The 9,408-nt window shown below is 42.6% G+C and overlaps 1 pseudogene; it reads left to right on the forward strand.

Moving 5' to 3' along the window:
- The first annotated feature begins 1,208 nt into the window (after positions 1–1,208).
- Positions 1,209–6,541, forward strand: LOC111552095 (annotated as a pseudogene).
- Positions 6,542–9,408: the final 2,867 nt, after the last annotated feature.

Genomic DNA, 9,408 nt, shown 5'->3' on the forward strand with positions numbered 1-9,408 from the left:
ATGAAATTTGTATTACATATGCCCTGCCTAACTCAGAGGCAACAGAAGAGACATTGCTCTAAGGGTGGAAAGAGCCAGCTTTGACCAAAGGGTTCTAGGCTGTGCCAGATAGGGCAGGGTGGACCCATGAGAAGACTGTCCCCCATCTGCCCCCAGCTGTGACAGCTAGGCCTTTGAAAATTTGGCACATCTCAGATGTTCCTGTCATCCTATCTTGATGGTGTCCTTGATTCTGACACCTGCTCCCTGGATTAAAGACAGAGAGGAAACCTGACCTAGAGGGTTGTGCTGTCCTGAGCAGAGGGCAATGAGCCTGAGTGCTTGCTGAGTCTAAATCCCTCCTGAGCTCCACACCCTTCCACACTAAGATGTGCCTTTCCCACTGGGACAAGGTCTTCTGGTCAGTGGGTCATGTCTTCTTTAGCTCTGGGCCACGAGCTCTTCCTTTTCCTATCTGTGCTCAGCTCAGTGCCTCCCTCTGTCTTGCTTCCTATAGACCCTGCATGTCTGGCACACTTTATCCTCAGACCCCTGAGGCCATCAGGGAAAGATCCCAGTCCATCCTGTCAGCGCCAAGAGCTTCATCAGTGCCCCTGGCTTTGAGGATCTCAGGCAGGGTAAGGGCAGTTCTGTCTCAGGGAGGCCTGCAGATCGCCACCTGCCCCGCAGTGGGAAGGAAAGATGAGAGGTGGGAGCTCCAGGTGGATTGGGAGGAGAGGGAGGTAGAGTGGGCTTTGCAGAGGCATGGGGCGATGAACTGGAGATACAGAGTGTCACCAGGCAATAGCATTTCTGGGGACCACCGGGCAGAGGATGTGCTGGCCTATCCTTAGCACAAGCAATGCCGGTACCTGAGCTGTCCTTAACTATGAGCTACAACACGGAGGACAAGGCCCAGGAGCAGCAATGTGGGCTATGCTTTTCTTCATCAAGCTGAATCTTGGCACCCTGTGTGCTATTTGCTCCAACTTCAGTGGGCAGAGAGGGAACCAACACTTCATGAGCACTGACTGCATGCTGGGCACTGCCGGGTGCTTTGTGTGTGTTTTGCTTCACAAAGAGATGCATCTGTGGGGACAAGGAAATCCCCTGGGGTCTCTTCCCCCAGCTTCTCTAAACATTCCTCTCCTCTTATGTCATAGAGAACAAAGCTTCACAGGAAAATGCCCTTAGAGACTGGGGAATAAATTCACCCTGAGCTGCTCAAGATGTATATGGAGCTCTCCTCGAGCAGAGGCTTTGATGAGGCCAGCAGGGAAGAAGGCGGTGTGGGGATTGAGTCAAGACCCTCTGGAATGAGGGTCTCCCGACCTACTTTCAGGCAAGGCAAGTCAGAGAATTCCTTTCTGACCATCCTTCAGGGGAGAAAGGGTCAGAGAGTGACCTTCCTGCTCCTACTGTTTTCTGCATTTCCTCTCGTGTAAAATATTCAGCAGGCCAAGGTGCCACATGTTGGGGTAATGTGTTCTGGACCCCGACACTATCCTCCTACCTCTCTGATCATTTCCTCTCTCTTCCTTTGTGGAATTCTCTCCCAGGCGTCCATCCCTGTCCATCATGGAGACCCTGCCAGGGAGGGTCGGAGGAGGAAGCCAGGGATCTGGGGTGATCTGAGGGCAGCCTGAGAGGACAGAATGAGACGGAGGGGGCAGGGTTAAAGGGCCAACTACGTTAGGTTGATTCACATGAAATTACTGATATTTGGTCATTTCTTACCTACAAAAATCATAAGTTCGTCTGGTTCAAACCACAACTTCAAAACTTGCTTCAGTAGGGTTTGTGTTTAACTGGACTTGTAGCCAGGCACTTGGGAACTCAAGGCACTTACAGGAAGGTTACTGGAAACCTTGCAGCAAGGCTCCTCTGTGCACCTTGCAGCATCACAGTCACAGAAGGAAGCACTTGCTTCACTTAGGAAGCAGGGAACTCATATGGAATCCCATCTAGCCACAAAGTCACTCTTTTCCAGCTGAAAAGTATATAGCTGACTTATCGTAAAACTCCCTGTTACCACTTCAGGAAGACAGAGAAAGTACAGCACATTTCTGCATCTCTGAGACTGGGAAGTCTGCTCTGGGTGATCTTGCAGAGCAGGCCCTGTAGTTACATTGTTGTGTGGATCTGCACAGCAGGTTGTAAGGCAGAGTCACAGCTAGAGCTTTAGAAATAGAGTTAGTAAAGACATGGTTCTTCAAAGATATGCCCAGAAAATTCTCTGCAAAAGCAAAAGGCTTGCTATAAGGAAGCCTCCACTGCAGGGCAGCGGATGAGCGGCTTACCATCTGTGGATCTTAGTCAAGTCAATCTCTCTGAGCCTCAGTTTCCTCATCTATAAATGGAGATGATAATACCTACCTCTTACGGTCGTGCATTAGCTTGCCCAGGCTTCCATACCGAATACCACAGACTGGGTGGCTTAAACAACGGAAATGCATTTTCTCACAGTTCTGGAGGCTGGAAGTCTGAGATTGAAGGGCCGTCAGGGTTGGTTTCTGGGGAGGGCTCTCTTTCTGGCTTGTTGATGGCTGCCTTCTTGCTCATGTGGCCTCTTCTCTGTACACATGCAGAGAAAGAGATCTCTTGTGTCTCTTCCCCTTCTTATAAGGACTCCAGTCCTATCAGATTAAGGTCCTACACTTACAACCTTATTTAACCTTTATACCTCCTTATAGGCCCTACCTTCAACTAGTCATATTAGGAATTAGGGCTTCCATACATGAATTTTGGGGGGACACAATTCAACTCAAAACAGACTTTTTTGGGCTCACAGGGCATAGATCGTACTCTGAAAATGGTAGCTTTTTGGATGTGGGTCATCCAGAAGGTCTAGCAGGTTGCAGCAAATCAGGCTGACGAAGAAAGATCTAAGCAGACCAAGACCAAGATATCCCCAGATCCTTGGAGAAGAACGGAATGTGAACACCAGACCCCACTCAACAGCATCAATATTTCGCTGCACCTCTACTTATCCTATAATTCACTGGTTATATAAATATACTGGTTGTATAAACATAACTATATTTACATTATATTTATATATAAATTATACATCAACACGTATGTTTATGTAATTATATATAAATACATATATTTGTATATATATATTCACTGGTTATATAAATATAATTAACTGGTTGTTATAAAAAGCTTGTGGCTTTCTTTCCTCGACGCCACCTTTTCTCTCACTTCCTGGGCTCAGTAACCCGCCAGCTGTGCCTTATCTCCTTCCCTGTTATCCAATGAGCTCAGGCCTCTGTCCTTGATGGCTTGACTCTGAACAGTCACTTCCTGTCTGAACTTTTGCCTTCATGCAGTCCAATGCACTCACACCACAGACAGGCTGTTCGTGTACAGTGCAGACCAGATCCTGTCACTTCCCTACTTGAAATGTTTCAGTGACTTCCTACTATTTTAAGATAAGCCCAAGATGTTAACAGCTTCACAGGGCTGGCCTCATCTGCTCTGGCTCCTGCGTGTGCCTCAGCCTGGGTGGCTGCACCCCAAATTTTGTCCTCTGACTCAGACACCTCTGGTCTCTGCCATCTGCTCTGCCCTCTCCTGCCTGCTCCCACAACCTTGTCCCAAATTCACTTTTCAGAGCCCAGATACCAAGTCACACAACTTTTCTGGGGCCTTTTATTTTTTGGGAGGTGGTCAGGCTCCAGCCTATGTGCTCGTGAAGACCCTGTTTCTCCAGTCCTGACAGTTACCTCACCATATTGAGTCTCTGTTCCTTTTAAGCTCTGAGCTCCAGGAGGCAGCTGCCTGTGTCTGCAGTCTTGTTTATTGTGCCTACTGGCGCTGTGTCTGCCCCACAGCAAAGCTCAGGAAGTACTGGTTGAATCAATTATCTTTTATGAATCATTTTTAATATTTCTGCATACATGTTCACAGAAGACTTATTCACAACAGACCGAAGGTGGGAACAACCCAAGTGTTCGCTGAGGAATGAATGGATATGCAATGTGGTCTATCCATACAATGGCATATTATCCAGGCTTAAAAGGGAATGACGTGACACACCCTGCTACATGGATGAACCTTGAAGACATCATGCAAAGTGAAATAAGCCAGACACGAAAGGACACATATTGCATGATCCCACTTCTAAGCAGAGTCATCCATTTCGTAGGGATAGAGAATGCAACAATGTTTGCCAGGGCTGGAGGAGGAAGGAATGACGAGTTTGTGTTTAATGGGTACAGAATTTCAGGTTGGGAAGATGAGAAGGATCTGTGGATGGATGGTGGTGACAGTTGCCCAACAATGTGACTGTGCTCGATGCCACCAGACTGTATGCTGAAGATGACTAAGATGGTAATTTTATGTTTTGCATTCTTTCCACAGTTAAAAAAAGAAACTTCAAATACTTCAGGGGGAGGAGCAGAGAGAGAAGTGTGTCAAATTTTTCTTTCCCTGGAAGAAGCCACTTAAATATAAGTTAATAAACAGCTTATTTAAAGACCAAAAATATGTGAACTGAAGCAATCAGACTACTATCCTTCTAACTGGTAGATATGATGATGTGGAAATGTTAAGTTTATTTATGAAAAATGAATCATATCATTTTGAAAGCTTAGGAGAGAATAGGTCAAGGCTGACCGGCAGGCAAGACAATGTCATGTGTGGGGAAGTGGACCGCAGGCAGCCAGAGCAGATGTGCTTACCAGGAAATGAGAAATTGAACATGGAAAAGAGGGGAGGATAAGGGGAAACATCTAAAACTTTGGTTTATCATCTATGAAGGACAGACAGAATAAATGATTCTAGGCCAGATACAGTGGCTCATGCCTGTAATCCCAGCACTTTGGGAAGCCAAGGCAGGCAGATCACCTGAGGTCAGGAGTTCAAGACCAGCCTGGCCAACATGGCGAAACCCCATCTCTACTGAAAATACAAAAATTAGCTGGGCGTGGTGGCGGGAGCCCATAATCCCAGCTGCTCAGGAGGCCAAAACGGAGAATCGCTTGAACCTGGGAGGTGGAGGTTGCGGTGAGCTGAGATCATGCCATTACACTTCAGCCTGGGTGACAAGAGTGAAACTCCATCTCAAAAAAATAAAATAATTAAAATAAAATAAAATAAAATAAAAAATAAATGATTCTCCTCTGCTTTCCAGGACATCCTCTGTTTCAAATTTAAGAGTTTAAGCAACAGGGTGGGAACATCACTGTGGCCATTCCAGGCCACTTGAGGACAGGTTCTGAAGGAAGGCAGAAGGCTTGTATCTGGCCAGCTCTGTGTGATCCCTGCATGTCCTGGTGTTGGATGAGTCAGACAGATTTCTGGACATGGGATTTGAGGCAAGCATAAATACCATCCTGGAGTTTTTGCCAAAGCAGAGGAGAACAGGCCTTTTCTCTGCCACTCAGAAGCAGGAATTGGAGAACTCGGGGAGAGGGGGCCTCCGGAACCCTGTCCAATCACAGTGAAGGAGAAGGGTGTGGCAGCCAGCAGTGCCCAGAACACCACTCTCCCCTGGATAACTACTACATAGTATGCAAGGCAGATGAGAAATTTAACCAGCTGCTACATTTTCTTCGCAGTCATAAGCAAGAGCAACACCTGGTCTTCTTCAGCACCTACACCTGTGTGGAATACTACAGGAAGGCTCTGGAGGTGCTGATGAAGAGTGTGAAGATTGTGTGCATTCATGGGAAGATGAAATACGATCTTCATGAGGTTCCGCAAATTGCAAAGTGGGATTTTAGTGTGCGCTGATGTGGTGGCCCAGGAATCAATATTCCTGAAGTAAATTGGGTTTTGCAGTACAATCGCCCCAACAATGCAAGTGCCTTTGTGCAGGGCTGTGGCCGCACAGCCCGCATTGGCTACAGAGGCAGAGCTTTGGTGTTCCTCCTGCCCATAGAAGAGTCATACATCAATTTCCTTGCAATTAGCCAAAAACGCCCCCTGGCGGAGATGAAACTCTAGAAAAATACAGCTGACCTTCTGCCAAAATTCAAGTCCATGATCCTGGCAGAAAGAGCTATGTTTGAAAAGGGCATGAAAGCTTTTATGTCCTATGTCCAGGTTTATGCAAAGCAGGAATGCAACCTGATTTTCAGATTAAATAATCTTGATTTTGCAAGTCTTGCTCGAGGTTTTTCCCTGCTGAGAATGCCCAAGATGCCAGAATTGAGAGGAAAGCAGTTTCCAGATTTTGTGCCTGTGGACATTAATACAGACGCTATCTCATTTAAAGATAAAATTAGAGAAAAGCAGAGGCAGAAATTACTGGAGCAACGAAGAAAAGAGAAAAACATAAAATGAAGGGAGAAGAAAATTCATAAAAAGATAAAGCTTGGTCGAAGCAGAAGGCCAAAAAAGAAAAAGAAAAACATGAATGAGATAACGAAAAGGGAAGCGTGTTCTGATACAAAGATGAGGACATGGAAGAACTTCTGAATGATTCCGGGCTCTTGAAAAATATTTTTAAAGGCAAAATTACTGAAGAATTTGAGAAGGACTTATTGACAAGTTGCAAAAGAACAATCAAGACAGCAGATTTAGTGTCTCAGATTTGGAAGATGACTGCTGATACCAGGGTCACAGATAAACTCATAAGGACGTAGCTGTTTCCTAACTTGGTGGATGGTTCCTGTTTGCTTTTACTGCAAATCAAAACTTCAGGAGACATCCGAGAAGAATCACATCTCTGAAAGCTCTCCTTTCAGACTAGGGAGAAATAAGGGATTTCACACTCATGAATATTTGACTAAAAACATTCCAGTCTTGAAGTAGTCTAACAGAAGAAAACGTAAAATTATTTGAGTGTAAATAATAGATTTCAATATTTATCATGATGGGTTATATGTGTGTGTGTGTGTGTGTGTGTGTGTGCTCGTTTTTTCTAATGCTATTTTGTAGATATTTGCAAACATTAAGATACTGAAGTATACTTGGTTTTAGATTTTTAAAAGCCCCTTAGTATTTTTAGGCACCTGACCTCCCTGAGTGTTCTTGGCCCTGGACTTCAGTTATCCTTCAATGCCCTGCGGAGGTGGCTAATGTGCTAGAGCTATTCTATGTTAAGAATAATCCTGGCCAGACACAGTGGCTCACACCTGTAATCCCAGCATTTGAGAGGCTAAGGCAGGCAAATCACAAGATCAAGAGATAGAGATTATCCTGACCAACGTGGTGAAACCCCATCTCTACTAAAAAAACAAAAATTAGCTGGGTGTGGTGGCACGAATCTGTAGTCCCAGCTACTCGGGAGGCTGAGGCAGGAGAATTGCTTGAACCTGGGAGGCAGACATTGCAGTGAGCCGAGATTGTGCTACTGCACTCAGCCTGGTGACAAAACGAGACTCTGTCTCACAAAAAAAAAAACAAAAACAAAAAAAGAATAGCCCCAGTATTGTTTTATTGGTGAACAGCTGAAAAACAGAGGAATTAAGTCATATTCTGGGAAAGAGAATTCTAATTTTTATGCCTTCTGTTGAATAAACTGTGTCCTTCTAAAAAACAGAAACAATAAGCATTTGGATAGTTAATATAATTGAACAAATAAATACATATATGCATATATATTTATAATATACTTTTGAAGAGAATATTTTTAAAATACAGTTACCCTGTTTTTTTAATAAGACAGTTTGGTTTGGTAAAAATGGATAATTTAAAAATGTGTCCAAGTATTCAGGGCTCATTTACTCATCTTTCTCTATTTTTTACTAAGAAATTTTTATAAAAACAGGGGAACACATTTGAAGTATTTTCTCTTCTTTGTGACCTTGCCTTTAGAAATAGATGTTAATGAACTGTGAAATGGACACAAGTGGGCAAAAGAATGAGTTGAAATGGACATGTGAGTGTAAACTTGGCATAAATGGAAAAAGGGATGAGTCTAATGGTTTCAGTTCCAAATTCCTTACCTGGGAACTATTGGATTGATGGCTTTGTCTTTAGAATGAAGTAAATAAAAACCCAAATTGTTGGATTGTTTAAAAATAGCATTCATTCATTAATAAAAGAATTTTAAGGTTGAGGAATGGTGAAATATAATTCTAAATTATACGAAGTAAAATGTCTTTCTAACATGTTCGACAATTCCTTTAATAATATCAATTTTTGAGCACAAGAGGTATTTGAGCAAAAAAAAAATGCACAGTATAAAGCACAGGTCACATAGAGTGTGACATTCCAGCTGAACAGCTGAATAACCTATTTAATTTAACTTAAAAATGTCTAATTTTCATAAATAATGAAACCAACTTATCATGCTGAATGGTTTGGTAATCCTTTTAATTGGGCTTTTTAATGATTTAGGAATATAAAAATGTTTAATTCATGCCATCTTAATTGTCACATTAAATTTATGTAATTGGTAGAAAACGTAAAAATGTGTTTTTAAAATGCCTTTTAAATGCTTGTTGTTGGCAATAATTTTTTTTTTAACTGGAGTCTCACTCTGTTGCCCAGGCTGGAGTACAATGGTGTGATCTCGGTTCACTGCAACCTCTGCCTCCCGGGTTCAAGTGATTCTCCTGCCTCAGCCTCCCAAGTAGCTGGGATTACAGGCATGCGCCACCACGCCTGGCTAATTTTTGTATTTTTAGTACAGAAGGGGTTTCACCATGTTAGTCAGGCTGGTCTCAAACTCCTGACCTCAGGTGATTCACCCGCCTCGATCTTCCAAAGGCAATAAATTTTAATCAACTATTTTTCTACTTTATTTCTGTAGTGAGGCAACAATATTTGAAAGTGGTTATACTTCTAATCTCAAACATAGCTTTGTGAAGAGCCACATGGAGGAAAGGAATTAATAGTTAAAAAGTATAACACGAGACTCCAACCTTGAGAAGGTGATCCTGGCATAGTGCATGACACTGTCAAAATCATAACTTTTTTCCAGAGAGTTTACTTCTCCAGGATCTCTCTTCATAAAATTGTACTCCTCACCTAAGATTGAGAGATAAATAGAATCTTGGAAGCCTTGTCACTGACAGTAAAGAGAACAGAAAAGTCCTTTCTACACCTGTATCTGTTATGAAATGACTGATTTTCTTGCTGGTTGTATTTACAAACTTAACACCCAGGCACATGCAAAAAGCATATGTCTTAACTCTACTATCATATTGAAATGCAATATTGAATAGGATCAATGCATTAATTTATTCAAAAAAGTAGACTACCAAAAGCATAATTTGAGCCTTTTTTTATATGTATACTCTTTTACTACCTCATAATATTTATTTCTTTAAAATTTTACTGCTTTTTTGGTACTGTACAAATGATTATAAAAAGTTAAGTTTTTATCTAATGAATTTCCCACTTTTATGACTAGATTTGCCAGGTCTCACAAAAATTATCTTCCTGCTTGGTTTAAATCCTTTCCATAAGCAATATAAAAAGATATAAAAACAATATTAGTATAAACACAACTCTGCAGGCTTTGGCTAT

Source organism: Piliocolobus tephrosceles, chromosome 10, assembly GCF_002776525.5.
Source record: "Piliocolobus tephrosceles isolate RC106 chromosome 10, ASM277652v3, whole genome shotgun sequence".
NCBI lineage: Eukaryota > Metazoa > Chordata > Mammalia > Primates > Cercopithecidae > Piliocolobus > Piliocolobus tephrosceles.